The 24,756-nt window shown below is 44.1% G+C and overlaps 27 non-coding genes across 27 annotated transcripts; all 27 read left to right on the plus strand.

Moving 5' to 3' along the window:
• The first annotated feature begins 416 nt into the window (after positions 1–416).
• trnan-guu lies at positions 417–490 on the plus strand. Its single transcript has one exon. It is a non-coding gene; the product is annotated as a tRNA-Asn (tRNA).
• Positions 491–1,928: 1,438 nt separating this feature from the next.
• Positions 1,929–2,002, plus strand: trnan-guu. The gene has a single exon. It is a non-coding gene; the product is annotated as a tRNA-Asn (tRNA).
• Positions 2,003–2,454: 452 nt separating this feature from the next.
• Positions 2,455–2,528, plus strand: trnan-guu. Its single transcript has one exon. It is a non-coding gene; the product is annotated as a tRNA-Asn (tRNA).
• A 434-nt stretch (positions 2,529–2,962) lies between these two features.
• Positions 2,963–3,036, plus strand: trnan-guu. Its single transcript has one exon. It is a non-coding gene; the product is annotated as a tRNA-Asn (tRNA).
• Positions 3,037–3,465: 429 nt separating this feature from the next.
• Positions 3,466–3,539, plus strand: trnan-guu. The gene has a single exon. It is a non-coding gene; the product is annotated as a tRNA-Asn (tRNA).
• Positions 3,540–3,967: 428 nt separating this feature from the next.
• On the plus strand, positions 3,968–4,041 carry trnan-guu. The gene has a single exon. It is a non-coding gene; the product is annotated as a tRNA-Asn (tRNA).
• A 451-nt stretch (positions 4,042–4,492) lies between these two features.
• On the plus strand, positions 4,493–4,566 carry trnan-guu. Its single transcript has one exon. It is a non-coding gene; the product is annotated as a tRNA-Asn (tRNA).
• Positions 4,567–5,499: 933 nt separating this feature from the next.
• Positions 5,500–5,573, plus strand: trnan-guu. Its single transcript has one exon. It is a non-coding gene; the product is annotated as a tRNA-Asn (tRNA).
• A 428-nt stretch (positions 5,574–6,001) lies between these two features.
• trnan-guu lies at positions 6,002–6,075 on the plus strand. Its single transcript has one exon. It is a non-coding gene; the product is annotated as a tRNA-Asn (tRNA).
• Positions 6,076–6,529: 454 nt separating this feature from the next.
• Positions 6,530–6,603, plus strand: trnan-guu. Its single transcript has one exon. It is a non-coding gene; the product is annotated as a tRNA-Asn (tRNA).
• A 428-nt stretch (positions 6,604–7,031) lies between these two features.
• trnan-guu lies at positions 7,032–7,105 on the plus strand. Its single transcript has one exon. It is a non-coding gene; the product is annotated as a tRNA-Asn (tRNA).
• Positions 7,106–8,060: 955 nt separating this feature from the next.
• Positions 8,061–8,134, plus strand: trnan-guu. The gene has a single exon. It is a non-coding gene; the product is annotated as a tRNA-Asn (tRNA).
• A 1,995-nt stretch (positions 8,135–10,129) lies between these two features.
• Positions 10,130–10,203, plus strand: trnan-guu. Its single transcript has one exon. It is a non-coding gene; the product is annotated as a tRNA-Asn (tRNA).
• A 953-nt stretch (positions 10,204–11,156) lies between these two features.
• On the plus strand, positions 11,157–11,231 carry trnan-guu. The gene has a single exon. It is a non-coding gene; the product is annotated as a tRNA-Asn (tRNA).
• A 949-nt stretch (positions 11,232–12,180) lies between these two features.
• trnan-guu lies at positions 12,181–12,254 on the plus strand. The gene has a single exon. It is a non-coding gene; the product is annotated as a tRNA-Asn (tRNA).
• A 953-nt stretch (positions 12,255–13,207) lies between these two features.
• On the plus strand, positions 13,208–13,281 carry trnan-guu. The gene has a single exon. It is a non-coding gene; the product is annotated as a tRNA-Asn (tRNA).
• A 954-nt stretch (positions 13,282–14,235) lies between these two features.
• trnan-guu lies at positions 14,236–14,309 on the plus strand. The gene has a single exon. It is a non-coding gene; the product is annotated as a tRNA-Asn (tRNA).
• Positions 14,310–15,763: 1,454 nt separating this feature from the next.
• trnan-guu lies at positions 15,764–15,837 on the plus strand. The gene has a single exon. It is a non-coding gene; the product is annotated as a tRNA-Asn (tRNA).
• Positions 15,838–16,790: 953 nt separating this feature from the next.
• Positions 16,791–16,864, plus strand: trnan-guu. The gene has a single exon. It is a non-coding gene; the product is annotated as a tRNA-Asn (tRNA).
• Positions 16,865–17,809: 945 nt separating this feature from the next.
• On the plus strand, positions 17,810–17,884 carry trnan-guu. Its single transcript has one exon. It is a non-coding gene; the product is annotated as a tRNA-Asn (tRNA).
• A 449-nt stretch (positions 17,885–18,333) lies between these two features.
• trnan-guu lies at positions 18,334–18,407 on the plus strand. The gene has a single exon. It is a non-coding gene; the product is annotated as a tRNA-Asn (tRNA).
• Positions 18,408–18,857: 450 nt separating this feature from the next.
• On the plus strand, positions 18,858–18,931 carry trnan-guu. The gene has a single exon. It is a non-coding gene; the product is annotated as a tRNA-Asn (tRNA).
• A 416-nt stretch (positions 18,932–19,347) lies between these two features.
• On the plus strand, positions 19,348–19,421 carry trnan-guu. Its single transcript has one exon. It is a non-coding gene; the product is annotated as a tRNA-Asn (tRNA).
• A 451-nt stretch (positions 19,422–19,872) lies between these two features.
• Positions 19,873–19,946, plus strand: trnan-guu. The gene has a single exon. It is a non-coding gene; the product is annotated as a tRNA-Asn (tRNA).
• A 969-nt stretch (positions 19,947–20,915) lies between these two features.
• Positions 20,916–20,989, plus strand: trnan-guu. Its single transcript has one exon. It is a non-coding gene; the product is annotated as a tRNA-Asn (tRNA).
• Positions 20,990–22,384: 1,395 nt separating this feature from the next.
• On the plus strand, positions 22,385–22,458 carry trnan-guu. The gene has a single exon. It is a non-coding gene; the product is annotated as a tRNA-Asn (tRNA).
• A 436-nt stretch (positions 22,459–22,894) lies between these two features.
• trnan-guu lies at positions 22,895–22,966 on the plus strand. The gene has a single exon. It is a non-coding gene; the product is annotated as a tRNA-Asn (tRNA).
• The last annotated feature ends 1,790 nt before the right edge of the window (positions 22,967–24,756 follow it).

Below are 24,756 nucleotides of genomic sequence, written 5' to 3' on the forward strand. Positions count from 1 at the left end.
GGGCGCTGTCCTTCTGCAGGGGAATATAGACCACCCCAAACATAACAGAAGTGGCGTGCTAATATATAAGGCCCCATCCGACAGGTTTGTGGTACATGAATTTAACATGCTAGTTGATTTGATTGAGAAACCAGCAGCAAAATGACTGCTACATCGTCAGTGGCGGAGTATTCTTGTATGCTAAATATAGGAACTCAAAGTCAGAGTCCCATTGAAATGTAAGAAAAATACAATGCACGGCCAGCTTCAACATGTCCACGAGGCCGGTTTCCCAATTTCTGAATAACAGGATAATACCCTGATATGCATACATGTGCAGCTCAACCTCGAAAAGTAATAAAACAAATGCAAGTGGAAGTGGTTTGAAGATCAATCACCCGCCATTAAAGCCCGATTGGCGTAGTCTCTGTGGCGTCGTCTCTGTGGCGCAATCGGTCAGCGCAGTCGGCTGTTAACCGAAAGGATGGTGGTTCAAGTCCACCCAGGGACGTTTTGTGCTTAAATTACAAGGAATGAGCCAACTCTGGGCGCTGTCCTTCTGCAGGGGAATATAGACCACCCCAAACATAACACAAGTGGCGTGCTAATATATAAGGCCCCATCCGACAGGTTTGTGGTACACGAATTGAACGTGCTAGTTGATGTCATCGAGAAACCAGCAGCAAAATGACTGCTACATCGTCAGTGGCGGAATATTCTTGTATGGTAAATATAGGAATTCAAAGTCAGAGTCCCATTGAAATGTAAGAAAAATACAATGTACGGCCAGCTTCAACATGTCCACGAGGCCGCTTCCCCAATTTGTGGATAATACCCTGATAAGCATACATGTGCAGCTCAACCTCGAAAAGTAATAAAACAAATGCAAGAGGAAGTGGGTTGAAGATCAATCGCCGCCCTTAAATTAAAATCAGCCTGGTCTGGTCTTTGTGGCGCAATAGGTCAGCGCAGTCGGCTGTTAACTGAAAGGATGGTGGTTCAAGTCCACCCAGGGATGTTTTGTGCTTAAATTACAAGGAATGAGCCAACTCTGGGCGCTGTCCTTCTGCAGGGGAATATAGACCACCCCAAACATAACAGAAGTGGCGTGCTAATATATAAGGCCCCATCCGACAGTTTTGTGGTACAGGAATTGAACATGCTAGTTGATGTCATCGAGAAACCAGCAGCAAAATGACTGCTACATCGTCAGTGGCGGGATATTCTTGTATGGTAAATATAGGAATTCAAAGTCAGAGTCCCATTGAAATGTAAGAAAAATACTATGTACGGCCAGCTTCAACATGTCCACGAGGCCGCTTCCCCAATTTGTGGATAATACCCTGATAAGCATACATCTGCAGCTCAACCTCGAAAAGTAATAAAACAAATGCAAGAGGAAGTGGGTTGAAGATCAATCGCCCGCCATTAAAATCAGCCTGGTCTGGTCTTTGTGGCGCAATAGGTCAGCGCAGCCGGCTGTTAACTGAAAGGATGGTGGTTCAAGTCCACCCAGGGACGTTTTGTGCTTAAATTACAATGAATGTGCCAACTCTGGGTACTATCCTTCTGCAGGAGAATATAGACCACCCCAAAGATAATACGAGTGGCGTGCTAATATATAAGGCCCCATCCGACAGGTTTGTGGTACATGAATTTAACATGCTAGTTGATTTGATCGAGAAACCAGCAGCAAAATGACTGCTACATCGTCAGTGGCGGAGTATTCTTGTATGCTAAATATAGGAACTCAAAGTCAGAGTCCCATTGAAATGTAAGAAAAATACAATGTACTGCCAGCTTCAACATGTCCACGAGGCCGCTTCCCAATTTGTGGATAATACCCTGATAAGCATACATGTGCAGCTCAACCTCGAAAAGTAATAAAACAAATGCAAGAGGAAGTGGGTTGAAGATCAATCGCCCGCCATTAAAATCAGGCTGGTCTGGTCTTTGTGGCGCAATCGGTCAGCGCAGTCGGCTGTTAACCGAAAGGATGGTGGTTCAAGTCCACCCAGGGACGTTTTGTGCTTAAATTACAAGGAATGAGCCAACTCTGGGCGCTGTCCTTCTGCAGGGGAATATAGACCACCCCAAAGCATAATACGAGTGGCGTGCTAATATATAAGGCCCCATCCGACAGGTTTGTGGTACATGAATTTAACATGCTAGTTGATTTGATTGAGAAACCAGCAGCAAAATGACTGCTACATCGTCAGTGGCGGAGTATTCTTGTATGCTAAATATAGGAACTCAAAGTCAGAGTCCCATTGAAATGTAAGAAAAATACAATGCACGGCCAGCTTCAACATGTCCACGAGGCCGGTTTCCCAATTTCTGAATAACAGGATAATACCCTGATATGCATACATGTGCAGCTCAACCTCGAAAAGTAATAAAACAAATGCAAGTGGAAGTGGTTTGAAGATCAATCACCCGCCATTAAAGCCCGATTGGCGTAGTCTCTGTGGCGTCGTCTCTGTGGCGCAATCGGTCAGCGCAGTCGGCTGTTAACCGAAAGGATGGTGGTTCAAGTCCACCCAGGGACGTTTTGTGCTTAAATTACAAGGAATGAGCCAACTCTGGGCGCTGTCCTTCTGCAGGGGAATATAGACCACCCCAAACATAACACAAATGGCGTGCTAATATATAAGGCCCCATCCGACAGTTTTTGGTAATACTAGAATTGAACATGCTAGTTGATGTCATCGAGAAACCAGCAGCAAAATGACTGCTACATCGTCAGTGGCGGAATATTCTTGTATGGTAAATATAGGGATTCAAAGTCAGAGTCCCATTGAAATGTAAGAAAAATACAATGTACGCCCAGCTTCAACATGTCCGCGAGGCCGCTTCCCAATTTGTAAAGGATAATACCCTGATAAGCATACATGTGCAGCTCAACCTCGAAAAGTAATAAAACAAATGCAAGAGGAAGTGGGTTTGAAGATCAATCGCCCGCCATTAAAATCAGCCTGGTCTGGTCTTTGTGGCGCAATCGGTCAGCGCAGTCGGCTGTTAACTGAAAGGATGGTGGTTCAAGTCCACCCAGGGATGTTTTGTGCTTAAATTACAAGGAATGAGCCAACTCTGGGCGCTGTCCTTCTGCAGGGGAATATAGACCACCCCAAACATAACAGAAGTGGCGTGCTAATATATAAGGCCCCATCCGACAGTTTTGTGGTACAGGAATTGAACATGCTAGTTGATGTCATCGAGAAACCAGCAGCAAAATGACTGCTACATCGTCAGTGGCTGGATATTCTTGTATGGTAAATATAGGAATTCAAAGTCAGAGTCCCATTGAAATGTAAGAAAAATACTATGTACGGCCAGCTTCAACATGTCCACGAGGCCGCTTCCCCAATTTGTGGATAATACCCTGATAAGCATACATCTGCAGCTCAACCTCGAAAAGTAATAAAACAAATGCAAGAGGAAGTGGGTTGAAGATCAATCGCCCGCCATTAAAATCAGCCTGGTCTGGTCTTTGTGGCGCAATAGGTCAGCGCAGTCGGCTGTTAACTGAAAGGATGGTGGTTCAAGTCCACCCAGGGACGTTTTGTGCTTAAATTACAATGAATGTGCCAACTCTGGGTACTATCCTTCTGCAGGAGAATATAGACCACCCCAAAGATAATACGAGTGGCGTGCTAATATATAAGGCCCCATCCGACAGGTTTGTGGTACACGAATTGAACATGCTAGTTGATGTCATCGAGAAACCAGCAGCAAAATGACTGCTACATCGTCAGTGGCGGAGTATTCTTGTATGCTAAATATAGGAATTCAAAGTCAGAGTCCCATTGAAATGTAAGAAAAATACAATGTACTGCCAGCTTCAACATGTCCACGAGGCCGCTTCCCAATTTGTGGATAATACCCTGATAAGCATACATGTGCAGCTCAACCTCGAAAAGTAATAAAACAAATGCAAGAGGAAGTGGGTTGAAGATCAATCGCCCGCCATTAAAATCAGGCTGGTCTGGTCTTTGTGGCGCAATCGGTCAGCGCAGTCGGCTGTTAACCGAAAGGATGGTGGTTCAAGTCCACCCAGGGACGTTTTGTGCTTAAATTACAAGGAATGAGCCAACTCTGGGCGCTGTCCTTCTGCAGGGGAATATAGACCACCCCAAACATAACAGAAGTGGCGTGCTAATATATAAGGCCCCATCCGACAGGTTTGTGGTACATGAATTTAACATGCTAGTTGATTTGATTGAGAAACCAGCAGCAAAATGACTGCTACATCGTCAGTGGCGGAGTATTCTTGTATGCTAAATATAGGAACTCAAAGTCAGAGTCCCATTGAAATGTAAGAAAAATACAATGCACGGCCAGCTTCAACATGTCCACGAGGCCGGTTTCCCAATTTCTGAATAACAGGATAATACCCTGATATGCATACATGTGCAGCTCAACCTCGAAAAGTAATAAAACAAATGCAAGTGGAAGTGGTTTGAAGATCAATCACCCGCCATTAAAGCCCGATTGGCGTAGTCTCTGTGGCGTAGTCTCTGTGGCGCAATAGGTCAGCGCAGTCGGCTGTTAACCGAAAGGATGGTGGTTCAAGTCCACCCAGGGACGTTTTGTGCTTAAATTACAAGGAATGAGCCAACTCTGGGCGCTGTCCTTCTGCAGGGGAATATAGACCACCCCAAACATAACACAAGTGGCGTGCTAATATATAAGGCCCCATCCGACAGGTTTGTGGTACACGAATTGAACATGCTAGTTGATGTCATCGAGAAACCAGCAGCAAAATGACTGCTACATCGTCAGTGGCGGAATATTCTTGTATGGTAAATATAGGAATTCAAAGTCAGAGTCCCATTGAAATGTAAGAAAAATACAATGTACGGCCAGCTTCAACATGTCCACGAGGCCGCTTCCCAATTTGTGGATAATACCCTGATAAGCATACATGTGCAGCTCAACCTCGAAAAGTAATAAAACAAATGCAAGAGGAAGTGGGTTGAAGATCAATCGCCCGCCATTAAAATCAGGCTGGTCTGGTCTTTGTGGCGCAATAGGTCAGCGCAGTCGGCTGTTAACTGAAAGGATGGTGGTTCAAGTCCACCCAGGGATGTTTTGTGCTTAAATTACAAGGAATGAGCCAACTCTGGGCGCTGTCCTTCTGCAGGGGAATATAGACCACCCCAAACATAACAGAAGTGGCGTGCTAATATATAAGGCCCCATCCGACAGGTTTGTGGTACATGAATTTAACATGCTAGTTGATTTGATCGAGAAACCAGCAGCAAAATGACTGCTACATCGTCAGTGGCGGAGTATTCTTGTATGCTAAATATAGGAATTCAAAGTCAGAGTCCCATTGAAATGTAAGAAAAATACAATGTACGGCCAGCTTCAACATGTCCACGAGGCCGCTTCCCAATTTTGTGGATAATACCCTGATAAGCATACATGTGCAGCTCAACCTCGAAAAGTAATAAAACAAATGCAAGAGGAAGTGGGTTGAAGATCAATCACCCCCGCCATTAAAATCAGGCTGGTCTGGTCTTTGTGGCGCAATAGGTCAGCGCAGTCGGCTGTTAACCGAAAGGATGGTGGTTCAAGTCCACCCAGGGACGTTTTGTGCTTAAATTACAATGAATGTGCCAATTCTGGGCACTATCCTTCTGCAGGAGAATATAGACCACCCCAAAGATAATACGAGTGGCGTGCTAATATATAAGGCCCCATCCGACAGGTTTGTGGTACACGAATTGAACGTGCTAGTTGATGTCATCGAGAAACCAGCAGCAAAATGACTGCTACATCGTCAGTGGCGGAATATTCTTGTATGGTAAATATAGGAATTCAAAGTCAGAGTCCCATTGAAATGTAAGAAAAATACAATGTACTGCCAGCTTCAACATGTCCACGAGGCCGCTTCCCAATTTGTGGATAATACCCTGATAAGCATACATGTGCAGCTCAACCTCGAAAAGTAATAAAACAAATGCAAGAGGAAGTGGGTTGAAGATCAATCGCCCGCCATTAAAATCAGGCTGGTCTGGTCTTTGTGGCGCAATAGGTCAGCGCAGTCGGCTGTTAACCGAAAGGATGGTGGTTCAAGTCCACTCAGGGACGTTTTGTGCTTAAATTACAAGTGAATGTGCCAACTCTGGGTGCTATCCTTCTGCAGGGGAATATAGACCACCCCAAACATAATACGAAGTGGCCATGCTAATATATAAGGCCCCATCCGACAGGTTTGTGGTACATGAATTTAACATGCTAGTTGATTTGATCGAGAAACCAGCAGCAAAATGACTGCTACATCGTCAGTGGCGGAGTATTCTTGTATGCTAAATATAGGAACTCAAAGTCAGAGTCCCATTGAAATGTAAGAAAAATACAATGCACGGCCAGCTTCAACATGTCCACGAGGCCGGTTTCCCAATTTCTGAATAACAGGATAATACCCTGATATGCATACATGTGCAGCTCAACCTCGAAAAGTAATAAAACAAATGCAAGTGGAAGTGCTTTGAAGATCAATCACCCGCCATTAAAGTCAGATTGGCGTAGTCTCTGTGGCGTAGTCTCTGTGGCGCAATAGGTCAGCGCAGTCGGCTGTTAACCGAAAGGATGGTGGTTCAAGTCCACCCAGGGACGTTTTGTGCTTAAATTACAAGGAATGAGCCAACTCTGGGCGCTATCCTTCTGCAGGGGAATATAGACCACCCCAAACATAACAGAAGTGGCGTGCTAATATATAAGGCCCCATCCGACAGGTTTGTGGTACATGAATTTAACATGCTAGTTGATGTCATTGAGAAACCAGCAGCAAAATGACTGCTACATCGTCAGTGGCGGAATATTCTTGTATGGTAAATATAGGAATTCAAAGTCAGAGTCCCATTGAAATGTAAGAAAAATACAATGTACGGCCAGCTTCAACATGTCCACGAGGCCGCTTCCCAATTTGTGGATAATACCCTGATAAGCATACATGTGCAGCTCAACCTCGAAAAGTAATAAAACAAATGCAAGAGGAAGTGGGTTGAAGATCAATCGCCCGCCATTAAAATCAGGCTGGTCTGGTCTTTGTGGCGCAATAGGTCAGCGCAGTCGGCTGTTAACCGAAAGGATGGTGGTTCAAGTCCACCCAGGGACGTTTTGTGCTTAAATTACAATGAATGTGCCAATTCTGGGCACTATCCTTCTGCAGGAGAATATAGACCACCCCAAAGATAATACGAGTGGCGTGCTAATATATAAGGCCCCATCCGACAGGTTTGTGGTACACGAATTGAACGTGCTAGTTGATGTCATCGAGAAACCAGCAGCAAAATGACTGCTACATCGTCAGTGGCGGAATATTCTTGTATGGTAAATATAGGAATTCAAAGTCAGAGTCCCATTGAAATGTAAGAAAAATACAATGTACGGCCAGCTTCAACATGTCCACGAGGCCGCTTCCCAATTTGTGGATAATACCCTGATAAACATACATGTGCAGCTCAACCTCGAAAAGTAATAAAACAAATGCAAGAGGAAGTGGGTTGAAGATCAATCGCCCGCCATTAAAATCAGGCTGGTCTGGTCTTTGTGGCGCAATAAGTCAGCGCAGTCGGCTTGTTAACTGAAAGGATGGTGGTTCAAGTCCACCCAGGGATGTTTTTGTGCTTAAATTACAATGAATGTGCCAATTCTGGGTACTATCCTTCTGCAGGAGAATATAGACCACCCCAAAGATAATACGAGTGGCATGCTAATATATAAGGCCCCATCCGACAGGTTTGTGGTACATGAATTTAACATGCTAGTTGATTTGATCGAGAAACCAGCAGCAAAATGACTGCTACATCGTCAGTGGCGGAGTATTCTTGTATGCTAAATATAGGAACTCAAAGTCAGAGTCCCATTGAAATGTAAGAAAAATACAATGCACGGCCAGCTTCAACATGTCCACGAGGCCGGTTTCCCAATTTCTGAATAACAGGATAATACCCTGATATGCATACATGTGCAGCTCAACCTCGAAAAGTAATAAAACAAATGCAAGTGGAAGTGCTTTGAAGATCAATCACCCGCCATTAAAGTCAGATTGGCGTAGTCTCTGTGGCGTAGTCTCTGTGGCGCAATAGGTCAGCGCAGTCGGCTGTTAACCGAAAGGATGGTGGTTCAAGTCCACCCAGGGACGTTTTGTGCTTAAATTACAAGGAATGAGCCAACTCTGGGCGCTGTCCTTCTGCAGGGGAATATAGACCACCCCAAACATAACACAAGTGGCGTGCTAATATATAAGGCCCCATCCGACAGGTTTGTGGTACAAGAATTGAACGTGCTAGTTGATGTCATCGAGAAACCAGCAGCAAAATGACTGCTACATCGTCAGTGGCGGAATATTCTTGTATGGTAAATATAGGAATTCAAAGTCAGAGTCCCATTGAAATGTAAGAAAAATACAATGTACGGCCAGCTTCAACATGTCCACGGGGGCCGCTTCCCAATTTGTGGATAATACCCTGATAAGCATACATGTGCAGCTCAACCTCGAAAAGTAATAAAACAAATGCAAGAGGAAGTGGGTTGAAGATCAACGCCCGCCATTAAAATCAGGCTGGTCTGGTCTTTGTGGCGAAATAGGTCAGCGCAGTCGGCTGTTAACTGAAAGGATGGTGGTTCAAGTCCACTCAGGGATGTTTTGTGCTTAAATTACAAGTAATGTGCCAATTCTGGGTACTATCCTTCTGCAGGAGAATATAGACCACCCCAAAGATAATAAGAAGTGGCATGCTAATATATAAGGCCCCATCCGACAGGTTTGTGGTACATGAATTTAACAACATGCTAGTTGATTTGATCGAGAAACCAGCAGCAAAATGACTGCTACATCGTCCAGTGTCGGAGTATTCTTGTATGCTAAATATAGGAACTCAAAGTCAGAGTCCCATTGAAATGTAAGAAAAATACAATGCACGGCCAGCTTCAACATGTCCACGAGGCCGGTTTCCCAATTTCTGAATAACAGGATAATACCCTGATATGCATACATGTGCAGCTCAACCTCGAAAAGTAATAAAACAAATGCAAGTGGAAGTGCTTTGAAGATCAATCACCGCGCCATTAAAGTCAGATTGGCGTAGTCTCTGTGGCGTAGTCTCTGTGGCGATAATAGGTCAGCGCCAGTCGGCTGTTAACCGAAAGGATGGTGGTTCAAGTCCACCCAGGGACGTTTTTGTGCTTAAATTACAAGGAATGAGCCAACTTTTGGCGCTGTCCTTCTGCAGGGGAATATAGACCACCCCAAACATAACAGAAGTGGCGTGCTAATATATAAGGCCCCATCCGACAGGTTTGTGGTACAAGAATTGAACGTGCGCTAGTTGATGTCATTGAGAAACCAGCAGCAAAATGACTGCTACATCGTCAGTGGCGGAATATTCTTGTATGGTAAATATAGGAATTCAAAGTCAGAGTCCCATTGAAATGTAAGAAAAATACAATGTACCGCCAGCTTCAACATGTCCACGGAGGCCGCTTCCCAATTTGTGGATAATACCCTGATAAGCATACATGTGCAGCTCAACCTCGAAAAGTAATAAAACAAATGCAAGAGGAAGTGGGTTGAAGATCAATCGCCCGCCATTAAAATCAGGCTGGTCTGGTCTTTGTAGCGTAATAGGTCAGCGAATTCGGCTGTTAACTGAAAGGATGGTGGTTCAAGTCCACTCAGGGATGTTTTGTGCTTAAATTACAATGAATGTGCCAATTCTGGGTACTATCCTTCTGCAGGAGAATATAGACCACCCCAAAGATAATACGAAGTGGCATGCTAATATATAAGGCCCCATCCGACAGGTTTGTGGTACATGAATTTAACATGCTAGTTGATTTGATCGAGAAAACCAGCAGCAAAATGACTGCTACATCGTCCAGTGGCGGAGTATTCTTGTATGCTAAATATAGGAACTCAAAGTCAGAGTCCCATTGAAATGTAAGAAAAATACAATGCACGGCCAGCTTCAACATGTCCACGAGGCCGGTTTCCCAATTTCTGAATAACAGGATAATACCCTGATATGCATACATGTGCAGCTCAACCTCGAAAAGTAATAAAACAAATGCAAGTGGAAGTGCTTTGAAGATCAATCACCCGCCATTAAAGTCAGATTGGCGTAGTCTCTGTGGCGTAGTCTCTGTGGCGCAATAGGTCAGCGCAGTCGGCTGTTAACCGAAAGGATGGTGGTTCAAGTCCACCCAGGGACGTTTTGTGCTTAAATTACAAGGAATGAGCCAACTCTGGGCGCTGTCCTTCTGCAGGGGAATATAGACCACCCCAAACATAACAGAAGTGGCGTCATAATATATAAGGCCCCATCCGACAGGTTTGTGGTACAAATTTGAACGTGTCTAGTTGATGTCATTGAGAAACCAGCAGCAAAATGACTGCTACATCGTCCAGTGGCGGAATATTCTTGTATGGTAAATATAGGAATTCAAAGTCAGAGTCCCATTGAAATGTAAGAAAAATACAATGTACTGCCAGCTTCAACATGTCCACGAGGCCGCTTCCCAATTTGTGGATAATACCCTGATAAGCATACATGTGCAGCTCAACCTCGAAAAGTAATAAAACAAATGCAAGAGGAAGTGGGTTGAAGATCAATCGCCCGCCATTAAAATCAGGCTGGTCTGGTCTTTGTGGCGCAATAGTCAGCGCAGTCGGCTGTTAACTGAAAGGATGGTGGTTCAAGTCCACTCAGGGACATTTTGTGCTTAAATTACAATGAATGTGCCAATTCTGGGTACTATCCTTCTGCAGGAGAATATAGACCACCCCAAAGATAATACGAGTGGCATGCTAATATATAAGGCCCCATCCGACAGGTTTGTGGTACATGAATTTAACATGCTAGTTGATTTGATCGAGAAACCAGCAGCAAAATGACTGCTGCATCGTCAGTGGCGGAGTATTCTTGTATGCTAAATATAGGAACTCAAAGTCAGAGTCCCATTGAAATGTAAGAAAAATACAATGCACGGCCAGCTTCAACATGTCCACGAGGCCGGTTTCCCAATTTCTGAATAACAGGATAATACCCTGATATGCATACATGTGCAGCTCAACCTCGAAAAGTAATAAAACAAATGCAAGTGGAAGTGCTTTGAAAATCAATCACCCGCCATTAAAGTCAGATTGGCGTAGTTTCTGTGGCGTAGTCTCTGTGGCGTTAATAGGTCAGCGCAGTCGGCTGTTAACCGAAAGGATGGTGGTTCAAGTCCACCCAGGGACGTTTTGTGCTTAAATTACAAGGAATGAGCCAACTCTGGGCGCTGTCCTTCTGCAGGGGAATATAGACCACCCCAAACATAACAGAAGTGGCGTGCTAATATATAAGGCCCCATCCGACAGGTTTGTGGTACAAGAATTGAACGTGCTAGTTGATGTCATTGAGAAACCAGCAGCAAAATGACTGCTACATCGTCAGTGGCGGAATATTCTTGTATGGTAAATATAGGAATTCAAAGTCAGAGTCCCATTGAAATGTAAGAAAAATACAATGTACCGCCAGCTTCAACATGTCCACGAGGCCGCTTCCCAATTTGTGGATAATACCCTGATAAGCATACATGTGCAGCTCAACCTCGAAAAGTAATAAAACAAATGCAAGAGGAAGTGGGTTGAAGATCAATCGCCCATTAAAAATCAGGTTGGTCTGGTTTTTGTGGCTAATAGGTCAGTTAGCCTGTTATTTAACTGAAAGGATGGTGGTTCAAGTCCACCCGGGACGTTTTGTGCTTAAATTACAATGAATGTGCCAATTCTGGGTACTATCCTTCTGCAGGAGAATATAGACCACCCCAAAGATAATACGAGTGGCATGCTAATATATAAGGCCCCATCCGACAGGTTTGTGGTACATGAATTTAACATGCTAGTTGATTTGATCGAGAAACCAGCAGCAAAATGACTGCTACATCGTCAGTGGCGGAGTATTCTTGTATGCTAAATATAGGAACTCAAAGTCAGAGTCCCATTGAAATGTAAGAAAAATACAATGCACGGCCAGCTTCAACATGTCCACGAGGCCGGTTTCCCAATTTCTGAATAACAGGATAATACCCTGATATGCATACATGTGCAGCTCAACCTCGAAAAGTAATAAAACAAATGCAAGTGGAAGTGCTTTGAAGATCAATCACCCGCCATTAAAGTCAGATTGGCGTAGTCTCTGTGGCGTAGTCTCTGTGGCGCAATAGGTCAGCGCAGTCGGCTGTTAACCGAAAGGATGGTGGTTCAAGTCCACCCAGGGACGTTTTGTGCTTAAATTACAAGGAATGAGCCAACTCTGGGCGCTGTCCTTCTGCAGGGGAATATAGACCACCCCAAACATAACAGAAGTGGCGTGCTAATATATAAGGCCCCATCCGACAGGTTTGTGGTACAAGAATTGAACGTGCTAGTTGATGTCATTGAGAAACCAGCAGCAAAATGACTGCTACATCGTCAGTGGCGGAATATTCTTGTATGGTAAATATAGGAATTCAAAGTCAGAGTCCCATTGAAATGTAAGAAAAATACAATGTACTGCCAGCTTCAACATGTCCACGAGGCCGCTTCCCAATTTGTGGATAATACCCTGATAAGCATACATGTGCAGCTCAACCTCGAAAAGTAATAAAACAAATGCAAGAGGAAGTGGGTTGAAGATCAATCGCCCGCCATTAAAATCAGGCTGGTCTGGTCTTTGTGGCGCAATAGGTCAGCGCAGTCGGCTGTTAACTGAAAGGATGGTGGTTCAAGTCCACTCAGGGACGTTTTGTGCTTAAATTACAATGAATGTGCCAATTCTGGGTACTATCCTTCTGCAGGAGAATATAGACCACCCCAAAGATAATACGAGTGGCATGCTAATATATAAGGCCCCATCCGACAGGTTTGTGGTACATGAATTTAACATGCTAGTTGATTTGATCGAGAAACCAGCAGCAAAATGACTGCTACATCGTCAGTGGCGGAGTATTCTTGTATGCTAAATATAGGAACTCAAAGTCAGAGTCCCATTGAAATGTAAGAAAAATACAATGCACGGCCAGCTTCAACATGTCCACGAGGCCGGTTTCCCAATTTCTGAATAACAGGATAATACCCTGATATGCATACATGTGCAGCTCAACCTCGAAAAGTAATAAAACAAATGCAAGTGGAAGTGCTTTGAAGATCAATCACCCGCCATTAAAGTCAGATTGGCGTAGTCTCTGTGGCGTAGTCTCTGTGGCGCAATAGGTCAGCGCAGTCGGCTGTTAACCGAAAGGATGGTGGTTCAAGTCCACCCAGGGACGTTTTGTGCTTAAATTACAAGGAATGAGCCAACTCTGGGCGCTGTCCTTCTGCAGGGGAATATAGACCACCCCAAACATAACAGAAGTGGCGTGCTAATATATAAGGCCCCATCCGACAGGTTTGTGGTACAAGAATTGAACGTGCTAGTTGATGTCATTGAGAAACCAGCAGCAAAATGACTGCTACATCGTCAGTGGCGGAATATTCTTGTATGGTAAATATAGGAATTCAAAGTCAGAGTCCCATTGAAATGTAAGAAAAATACAATGTACTGCCAGCTTCAACATGTCCACGAGGCCGCTTCCCCAATTTGTGGATAATAACCTGATAAGCATACATGTGCAGCTCAACCTCGAAAAGTAATAAAACAAATGCAAGAGGAAGTGGATTGAAGATCAATCGCCCGCCATTAAAATCAAGCTGGTCTGGTCTTTGTGGCGCAATAGGTCAGCGCAGTCGGCTGTTAACTTAAAGGATGGTGGTTCAAGTCCACTCAGGGATGTTTTGTGCTTGAATTACAATGAATGTGCCAATTCTGGGTACTATCCTTCTGCAGGAGAATATAGACCACCCCAAAGATAATACGAGTGGCATGCTAATATATAAGGCCCCATCCGACAGGTTTGTGGTACATGAATTTAACATGCTAGTTGATTTGATCGAGAAACCAGCAGCAAAATGACTGCTACATCGTCAGTGGCGGAGTATTCTTGTATGCTAAATATAGGAACTCAAAGTCAGAGTCCCATTGAAATGTAAGAAAAATACAATGCACGGCCAGCTTCAACATGTCCACGAGGCCGGTTTCCCAATTTCTGAATAACAGGATAATACCCTGATATACATACATGTGCGGCTCAACCTCGAAAAGTAATAAAACAAATGCAAGTGGAAGTGCTTTGAAGATCAATCCCCCGCCATTAAAGTCAAATTGGCATAGTCTCTGTGGCGTAGTCTCTGTGGCGCAATAGGTCAGCGCAGTCGGCTGTTAACCGAAAGGATGGTGGTTCAAGTCCACCCAGGGACGTTTTGTGCTTAAATTACAAGGAATGAGCCAACTCTGGGCGCTGTCCTTCTGCAGGGAATATAGACCACCCCAAACATAACACAAGTGGCGTGCTAATATATAAGGCCCCATCCGACAGGTTTGTGGTACAAGAATTGAACGTGCTAGTTGATGTCATTGAGAAACCAGCAGCAAAATGACTGCTACATCGTCAGTGGCGGAATATTCTTGTATGGTAAATATAGGAATTCAAAGTCAGAGTCCCATTGAAATGTAAGAAAAATACAATGTACTGCCAGCTTCAACATGTCCACGAGGCCGCTTCCCAATTTGTGGATAATACCCTGATAAGCATACATGTGCAGCTCAACCTCGAAAAGTAATAAAACAAATGCAAGAGGAAGTGGATTGAAGATCAATCGCCCGCCATTAAAATCAGGCTGGGCTGGTCTTTGTGGCGCAATAGGTCAGCGCAGTCAGCTGTTAAGTGAAAGGATGGTGGTTCAAGTCCACCCAGGGACGTTTTGTGCTTAAATTACAATGAATGTGCCAATTCTGGGCACTATCCTTCTGCAGGAGAATATAGACCACCCCAAAGATAATACGAGTGGCGTGCTAATATATAAGGCCCCATCCGACAGGTTTGTGGTACACGAATTGAACGTGCTAGTTGATGTCATCGAGAAACCAGCAGCAAAATGACTGCTACATCGTCAGTGGCGGAATATTCTTGTATGGTAAATATAGGAATTCAAAGTCAGAGTCCCATTGAAATGTAAGAAAAATACAATGTACGGCCAGCTTCAACATGTCCACGAGGCCGCTTCCCAATTTGTGGATAATACCCTGATAAACATACATGTGCAGCTCAACCTCGAAAAGTAATAAAACAAATGCAAGAGGAAGTGGGTTGAAGATCAATCGCCCGCCATTAAAATCAGGCTGGTCTGGTCTTTGTGGCGCAATAGGTCAGCGCAGTCGGCTGTTAACTGAAAGGATGGTGGTTCAAGTCCACTCAGGGATGTTTTGTGCTTGAATTACAATGAATGTGCCAATTCTGGGTACTATCCTTCTGCAGGAGAATATAGACCACCCCAAAGATAATACGAGTGGCATGCTAATATATAAGGCCCCATCCGACAGGTTTGTGGTACATGAATTTAACATGCTAGTTGATTTGATCGAGAAACCAGCAGCAAAATGACTGCTACATCGTCAGTGGCGGAGTATTCTTGTATGCTAAATATAGGAACTCAAAGTCAGAGTCCCATTGAAATGTAAGAAAAATACAATGCACGGCCAGCTTCAACATGTCCACGAGGCCGGTTTCCCAATTTCTGAATAACAGGATAATACCCTGATATGCATACATGTGCAGCTCAACCTCGAAAAGTAATAAAACAAATGCAAGTGGAAGTGCTTTGAAGATCAATCACCCGCCATTAAAGTCAGATTGGCGTAGTCTCTGTGGCGTAGTCTCTGTGGCGCAATAGGTCAGCGCAGTCGGCTGTTAACCGAAAGGATGGTGGTTCAAGTCCACCCAGGGACGTTTTGTGCTTAAATTACAAGGAATGAGCCAACTCTGGGCGCTGTCCTTCTGCAGGGGAATATAGACCACCCCAAACATAACAGAAGTGGCGTGCTAATATATAAGGCCCCATCCGACAGGTTTGTGGTACAAGAATTGAACGTGCTAGTTGATGTCATCGAGAAACCAGCAGCAAAATGACTGCTACATCGTCAGTGGCGGAATATTCTTGTATGGTAAATATAGGAATTCAAAGTCAGAGTCCCATTGAAATGTAAGAAAAATACAATGTACGGCCAGCTTCAACATGTCCACGAGGCCGCTTCCCAATTTGTGGATAATACCCTGATAAGCATACATGTGCAGCTCAACCTCGAAAAGTAATAAAACAAATGCAAGAGGAAGTGGATTGAAGATCAATCGCCCGCCATTAAAATCAAGCTGGTCTGGTCTTTGTGGCGCAATAGGTCAGCGCAGTCGGCTGTTAACTTAAAGGATGGTGGTTCAAGTCCACTCAGGGATGTTTTGTGCTTGAATTACAATGAATGTGCCAATTCTGGGTACTATCCTTCTGCAGGAGAATATAGACCACCCCAAAGATAATACGAGTGGCATGCTAATATATAAGGCCCCATCCGACAGGTTTGTGGTACATGAATTTAACATGCTAGTTGATTTGATCGAGAAACCAGCAGCAAAATGACTGCTACATCGTCAGTGGCGGAGTATTCTTGTATGCTAAATATAGGAACTCAAAGTCAGAGTCCCATTGAAATGTAAGAAAAATACAATGCACGGCCAGCTTCAACATGTCCACGAGGCCGGTTTCCCAATTTCTGAATAACAGGATAATACCCTGATATACATACATGTGCGGCTCAACCTCGAAAAGTAATAAAACAAATGCAAGTGGAAGTGCTTTGAAGATCAATCCCCCGCCATTAAAGTCAAATTGGCATAGTCTCTGTGGCGTAGTCTCTGTGGCGCAATAGGTCAGCGCAGTCGGCTGTTAACCGAAAGGATGGTGGTTCAAGTCCACCCAGGGACGTTTTGTGCTTAAATTACAAGGAATGAGCCAACTCTGGGCGCTGTCGTCCTTTGCAGGGAATATAGACCACCCCAAACATAACACAAGTGGCGTGCTAATATATAAGGCCCCATCCGACAGGTTTTGTGGTACAAGAATTGAACGTGCTAGTTGATGTCATTGAGAAACCAGCAGCAAAATGACTGCTACATCGTCACGTGGCGAAAAATTCTTGTATGGTAAATATAGGAATTCAAAGTCAGAGTCCCATTGAAATGTAAGAAAAATACAATGTACCGCCAGCTTCAACATGTCCACGAGGCCGCTTCCCAATTTGTGGATAATATACCTGATAAGCATACATGTGCAGCTCAACCTCGAAAAGTAATAAAACAAATGCAAGAGGAAGTGGATTGAAGATCAATCGCCCGCCATTAAAATCAGGCTGGTCTGGTCTTTGTATGCTAAATAGGTCAGCGCAGTCGGCTGTTAACTGAAAGGATGGTGGTTCAAGTCCACCCAGGGATGTTTTGTGCTTAAATTACAAATGAATGTGCCAATTCTGGGGGTACTATCCTTCTGCAGGAGAATATAGACCACCCCAAAGATAATAAGAGTGGCGTGCTAATATATAAGGCCCCATCCGACAGGTTTGTGGTACATGAATTTAACATGCTAGTTGATTTGATCGAGAAACCAGCAGCAAAATGACTGCTACATCGTCAGTGGCGGAGTATTCTTGTATGCTAAATATAGGAACTCAAAGTCAGAGTCCCATTGAAATGTAAGAAAAATACAATGTACGGCCAGCTTCAACATGTCCACGAGGCCGCTTCCCCAATTTGTGGATAATACCCTGATAAACATACATGTGCAGCTCAACCTCGAAAAGTAATAAAACAAATGCAAGAGGAAGTGCGTTGAAGATCAATCACCCGCCATTAAAGTCAGTAGCCTGGTCTGGTCGTCTTTGTGGCGCAAATAGGTCAGCGCAGTCGGCTGTTAACCGAAAGGATGGTGGTTCAAGTCCACCCGGGGACGTTTTGTGCTTAAATTACAATGAATGTGCCAACTCTGGGTACTCATCCTTCTGCAGGAGAATATAGACCACCCCAAAGATAATAAAGTGGCATGCTAATACAACTCAAGTCATTAATATATAAGGCCCCATCCGACAGGTTTGTGGTACATGAATTTAACGTGCTAGTTGATGTGATCGAGAAACCAGCAGCAAAATGACTGCTACATCGTCAGTGGCGGAATATTCTTGTATGGTAAATATAGGAATTCAAAGTCAGAGTCCCATTGAAATGTAAGAAAAATACAATGTACGGCCAGCTTCAACATGTCCACGAGCGGTCGCTTCCCAAATTGTTGGATAATACCCTGATAAGCATACATGTGCAGCTCAACCTCGAAAAGTAATAAAACAAATGCAAGAGGAAGTGGGTTGAAGATCAATCGCCCGCCATTAAAATCAGGCTGGTCTGGTCTTTGTGGCGCAATAGGTCAGCGCAGTCGGCTGTTAACTGAAAGGATGGTGGTTCAAGTCCACCCAGGGACGTTTTGTGCTTAAATTACAATGAATGTGCCAATTCTGGGCACTATCCTTCTGCAGGAGAATATAGACCACCCCAAAGATAATACAAGTGGCGTGCTAATATATAAGGCCCCATCCGACAGGTTTGTGGTACATGAATTTAACATGCTAGTTGATTTGATCGAGAAACCAGCAGCAAAATGACTGCTACATCGTCAGTGGCGGAGTATTCTTGTATGCTAAATATAGGAACTCAAAGTCAGAGTCCCATTGAAATGTAAGAAAATACAAATGCACGGCCAGCTTCAACATGTCCACGAGGCCGGTTTCCCACTTCTGAATAACAGGATAATACCCTGATATGCATACATGTGCAGCTCAACCTCGAAAAGTAATAAAACAAATGCAAGTGGAAGTGCTTTGAAGATCAATCACCCGCCATTAAAGTCAGATTGGCGTAGTCTCTGTGGCGTAGTCTCTGTGGCGCAATAGGTCAGCGCAGTCGGCTGTTAACCGAAAGGATGGTGGTTCAAGTCCACCCAGGGACGTTTTGTGCTTAAATTACAAGGAATGAGCCAACTCTGGGCGCTGTCCTTCTGCAGGGGAATATAGACCACCCCAAACATAACACAAGTGGCATGCTAATATATAAGGCCCCATTCGACAGGTTTGTGGTACACGAATTGAACGTGCTAGTTGATGTCATCGAGCAAAATGACTGCTACATCGTCAGTGGCGGAATATTCTTGTATGGTAAATATAGGAATTCAAAGTCAGAGTCCCATTGAAATGTAAGAAAAATACAATGTACGGCCAGCTTCAACATGTCCACGAGGCCGCTTCCCAATTTGTGGATAATACCCTGATAAGCATACATGTGCAGCTCAACCTCGAAAAGTAATAAAACAAATGCAAGAGGAAGTGGGTTGAAGATCCCCGCCGCCATTAAAATCAGGCTGGTCTGGTCTTTGTGGCGCAATAGGTCAGCGCAGTCGGCTGTTAACTGAAAGGATGGTGGTTCAAGTCCACTCAGGGACATTTTGTGCTTAAATTACAATGAATGTGCCAATTCTGGGTACTATCCTTCTGCAGGAGAATATAGACCACCCCAAAGATAATACGAGTGGCATGCTAATATATAAGGCCCCATCCGACAGGTTTGTGGTACATGAATTTAACATGCTAGTTGATTTGATCGAGAAACCAGCAGCAAAATGACTGCTACATCGTCAGTGGCGGAGTATTCTTGTATGCTAAATATAGGAACTCAAAGTCAGAGTCCCATTGAAATGTAAGAAAAATACAATGCACGGCCAGCTTCAACATGTCCACGAGGCCGGTTTCCCAATTTCTGAATAACAGGATAATACCCTGATATGCATACATGTGCAGCTCAACCTCGAAAAGTAATAAAACAAATGCAAGTGGAAGTGCTTTGAAGATCAATCACCCGCCATTAAAGTCAGATTGGCGTAGTCTCTGTGGCGTAGTCTCTGTGGCGCAATAGGTCAGCGCAGTCGGCTGTTAACCGAAAGGATGGTGGTTCAAGTCCACCCAGGGACGTTTTGTGCTTAAATTACAAGGAATGAGCCAACTCTGGGCGCTGTCCTTCTGCAGGGGAATATAGACCACCCCAAACATAACACAAGTGGCGTGCTAATATATAAGGCCCCATCCGACAGGTTTGTGGTACAAGAATTGAACGTGCTAGTTGATGTCATTGAGAAACCAGCAGCAAAATGACTGCTACATCGTCAGTGGCGGAATATTCTTGTATGGTAAATATAGGAATTCAAAGTCAGAGTCCCATTGAAATGTAAGAAAAATACAATGTACTGCCAGCTTCAACATGTCCACGAGGCCCGCTTCCCAATTTGTGGATAATACCCTGATAAGCATACATGTGCAGCTCAACCTCGAAAAGTAATAAAACAAATGCAAGAGGAAGTGGATTGAAGATCAATGCCCCGCCATTAAAATCAAGCTGGTCTGGTCTTTGTGGCGCAGCAGGTCAGCGCAGTCGGCTGTTAACTTAAAGGATGGTGGTTCAAGTCCACTCAGGGATGTTTTGTGCTTGAATTACAATGAATGTGCCAATTCTGGGTACTATCCTTCTGCAGGAGAATATAGACCACCCCAAAGATAATAACGGAGTGGCATGCTATAAGGCCCTATATCAAGGCCCCATCCCGTCCGACAGGTTTGTGGTACATGAATTTAACATGCTAGTTGATTTGATCGAGAAACCAGCAGCAAAATGACTGCTACATCGTCAGTGGCGGAGTATTCTTGTATGCTAAATATAGGAACTCAAAGTCAGAGTCCCATTGAAATGTAAGAAAAATACAATGCACGGCCAGCTTCAACATGTCCACGAGGCCGGTTTCCCAATTTCTGAATAACAGGATAATACCCTGATATGCATACATGTGCAGCTCAACCTCGAAAAGTAATAAAACAAATGCAAGTGGAAGTGCTTTGAAGATCAATCCCCCGCCATTAAAGTCAAATTGGCATAGTCTCTGTGGCGTAGTCTCTGTGGCGCAATAGGTCAGCGCAGTCGGCTGTTAACCGAAAGGATGGTGGTTCAAGTCCACCCAGGGACGTTTTGTGCTTAAATTACAAGGAATGAGCCAACTCTGGGCGCTGTCCTTCTGCAGGGGAATATAGACCACCCCAAACATAACACAAGTGGCGTGCTAATATATAAGGCCCCATCCGACAGGTTTGTGGTACAAGAATTGAACGTGCTAGTTGATGTCATTGAGAAACCAGCAGCAAAATGACTGCTACATCGTCAGTGGCGGAATATTCTTGTATGGTAAATATAGGAATTCAAAGTCAGAGTCCCATTGAAATGTAAGAAAAATACAATGTACGGCCAGCTTCAACATGTCCACGAGGCCGCTTCCCAATTTGTGGATAATACCCTGATAAGCATACATGTGCAGCTCAACCTGGCAAAGTATATTAAAAACAAATGCAAGAGGAAGTGGGTTGAAGATCAATCGCCCGCCATTAAAATCAGGCTGGTCTGGTCTTTGTGGCGCAATAGGTCAGCGCAGTCGGCTGTTAACTGAAAGGATGGTGGTTCAAGTCCACTCAGGGATGTTTTGTGCTTAAATTACAATGAATGTGCCAATTCTGGGTACTATCCTTCTGCAGGAGAATATAGACCACCCCAAAGATAATACGAGTGGCATGCTAATATATAAGGCCCCATCCGACAGGTTTGTGGTACATGAATTTAACATGCTAGTTGATTTGATCGAGAAACCAGCAGCAAAATGACTGCTACATCGTCAGTGGCGGAGTATTCTTGTATGCTAAATATAGGAACTCAAAGTCAGAGTCCCATTGAAATGTAAGAAAAATACAATGCACGGCCAGCTTCAACATGTCCACGAGGCCGGTTTCCCAATTTCTGAATAACAGGATAATACCCTGATATGCATACATGTGCAGCTCAACCTCGAAAAGTAATAAAACAAATGCAAGTGGAAGTGCTTTGAAGATCAATCACCCGCCATTAAAGTCAGATTGGCGTAGTCTCTGTGGCGTAGTCTCTGGTGCAATAGGTCAGCGCGAGTCGGCTGTTAACCAAAGGATGGTGGTTCAAGTCCACCCAGGGGCGTTTTGTTGCTTAAATTACAAGGAATGAGCCAACTCTGGGCGCTATCCTTCTGCAGGGGAATATAGACCACCCCAAACAATTTTTTTGTTTTTTTGGTGGGGGGTTTTTTTTAAAAAAAAAAAAAAAGGGGGGGGGGGGTTTTTTTTTTTGTAAATATAGGAATTCAAAGTAAAAAATTGCAGATCCCATTGAAATGTAATAAAAATACAATTTCACGCCTTCAACATGTCCACGAGGCCGCTTCCCAATTTGTGGATAATACCCTGATAAGCATACATGTGCAGCTCAACCTCGAAAAGTAATAAAACAAATGCAAGAGGAAGTGGGTTGAAGATCAATCGCCCGCCATTAAAATCAGGCTGGTCTGGTCTTTGTGGCGCAATAGGTCAGCGCAGTCGGCTGTTAACTGAAAGGATGGTGGTTCAAGTCCACCCAGGGACATTTTGTGCTTAAATTACAATGAATGTGCCAATTCTGGGTACTATCCTTCTGCAGGAGAATATAGACCACCCCAAAGATAATACGAGTGGCGTGCTAATATATAAGGCCCCATCCGACAGGTTTGTGGTACATGAATTTAACATGCTAGTTGATTTGATCGAGAAACCAGCAGCAAAATGACTGCTACATCGTCAGTGGCGGAGTATTCTTGTATGCTAAATATAGGAACTCAAAGTCAGAGTCCCATTGAAATGTAAGAAAAATACAATGCACGGCCAGCTTCAACATGTCCACGAGGCCGGTTTCCCAATTTCTGAATAACAGGATAATACCCTGATATGCATACATGTGCAGCTCAACCTCGAAAAGTAATAAAACAAATGCAAGTGGAAGTGGTTTGAAGATCAATCACCCGCCATAAAGTCAGATTGGCGTAGTCTGTGGCGCAATCGGTCAGCGCAGTCGGCTGTTAACCGAACGGATGGTGGTTCAAGTCCACCCAGGGACGTTTTGTGCTTAAATTACAAGGAATGAGCCGACTCTGGGCACTATCCTTCTGCAAGAGAATATAGACCACCCCAAAGATAACACAAGTGGCGTGCTAATATATAAGGCCCCATCCGACAGGTTTGTGGTACATGAAGGGCAACTTTGTCTTATTGAACATGCTAGTTGATGTGTGGGGTCTTGTTCACAAGTGAATGGACAATGGAGCGGGAGATTGGTTGGAGTACCGGCGCAGGCAGCGGGGACGGTATTACATTCACAATATTGCACCGTTGGGATGAACAGAGAGCAGAGCCAGTAGGCGAAGCTCTCGATCTACCGGTCAGTTTTCATTCCTACCCTCATCTATGAAAGAACTGAGGCTGGTCTGAAAGAACGAGATCCAGGGTACAAGCGGCCGAAATGGGATTCCTCAGAAGGGTGGCTGGCGTCTCCCTTAGAGACAGGGTGAGAGCCGCTGCTCCTTCACGTCGAAAGGAGCCTGTTTAGGTGGTTCAGGCATCTGGTAAGGATGCCCCCTGGGCACCTCCCTAGGGAGGTGTTCCAGGTACGTCCAGCTGGAAGGAGGCCTCGGGGAAGAGCCAGCACTAGGTGCTATATCTCCAACCTTCCCTGGGAACACCTTGGGATCCCCCAGTCAGAGGTGGTTAATGTAGCTTGGGAAAGGGAAGTTTGGGGTCCCCTGCTGCCACCGTGACCCAACCCCGGATAAGCGGACGAAGATGGATAGATGGATGGATGGAAGAAAAACAACCCTGGGTATCAGGCAAAAATCTAAGACTCAGGAATAATCCAGGAACACGAACATACAGGTTACAACCACAGGTAGAACTTCTTTACACAAAGTACGACGACGAACCGACACCAGACAAAGAAAGCACACTAAATACACTGTGAACAACACACAAAAGTCCTACCTGAAAGAAGCAGAGGACCTGACCTGCTGGTGTCAGGACAACAACCTACTCATTAATGTAAGTAAGACTAAAGAGAGGACAGTGGACTTTGGGAAGAAGCAGGGAATTGAACTACACCACACTAAATATTACTGGGTCCATAGTGAAAAGGGTGAACAGCTTCAAGTATCTTGGTGTCCACATCACCGAGGGTCTGACCTGGGTGCTGCATACTGACTTGCTGGGGAGAAAGGCAAGGCAGAGAATAAAAACAATGTCATCACACTTCATCATCAATGTTGCTCAGCCCAGCACTGCTTGTCAGTTCTTTGTCTGTACACAACAACATAATGCAGTAGGAACTGTGTGGATTACATATATTGAAGTTAAAGCGTAATGGAATTAAAGTATTGAAGGGTTTTTTTTGTATTCGTGGAAGTTGTTTTATATTTAAAGATTTCACATTTCAACACATATTGCTTTTCACACAAATAATATTTAGACAAATTTATCTCCACACAGGGAGTTAGCTCTGTGCAATACAACCTAAGATTAGCCCACTGAAAACACCTTCTTTAACATTTTCTGAGACATGTCTGAAACAAAAGAAAGTCAAACACATGAGAGTTTTAGTCCGTTTTATTTCATGTTCAATAATCACATCACTAATTAACAAGTAATCACAATAAACACTTTTTTCCAAACCAAAAAATAAAATTCTAATTAATGAAAAAAACAACAACACAAAAAACAATGAGGAGCTTCTGCGAATGACATAGTAAGTCTACCTAACACATCCCATTGTTGTTTTTCAGCATGCTCTGCAGGTACAGTAGGTGTTTATTAGATAGTGTTACTCTTGCGTGAGTGCAGTGGCGGTAGATGAAGCTCTAGC

The sequence above is a fragment of the Perca fluviatilis genome, chromosome 22 (genome assembly GCF_010015445.1).
Source record: "Perca fluviatilis chromosome 22, GENO_Pfluv_1.0, whole genome shotgun sequence".
Classification (NCBI taxonomy): Eukaryota; Metazoa; Chordata; class Actinopteri; order Perciformes; family Percidae; genus Perca; species Perca fluviatilis.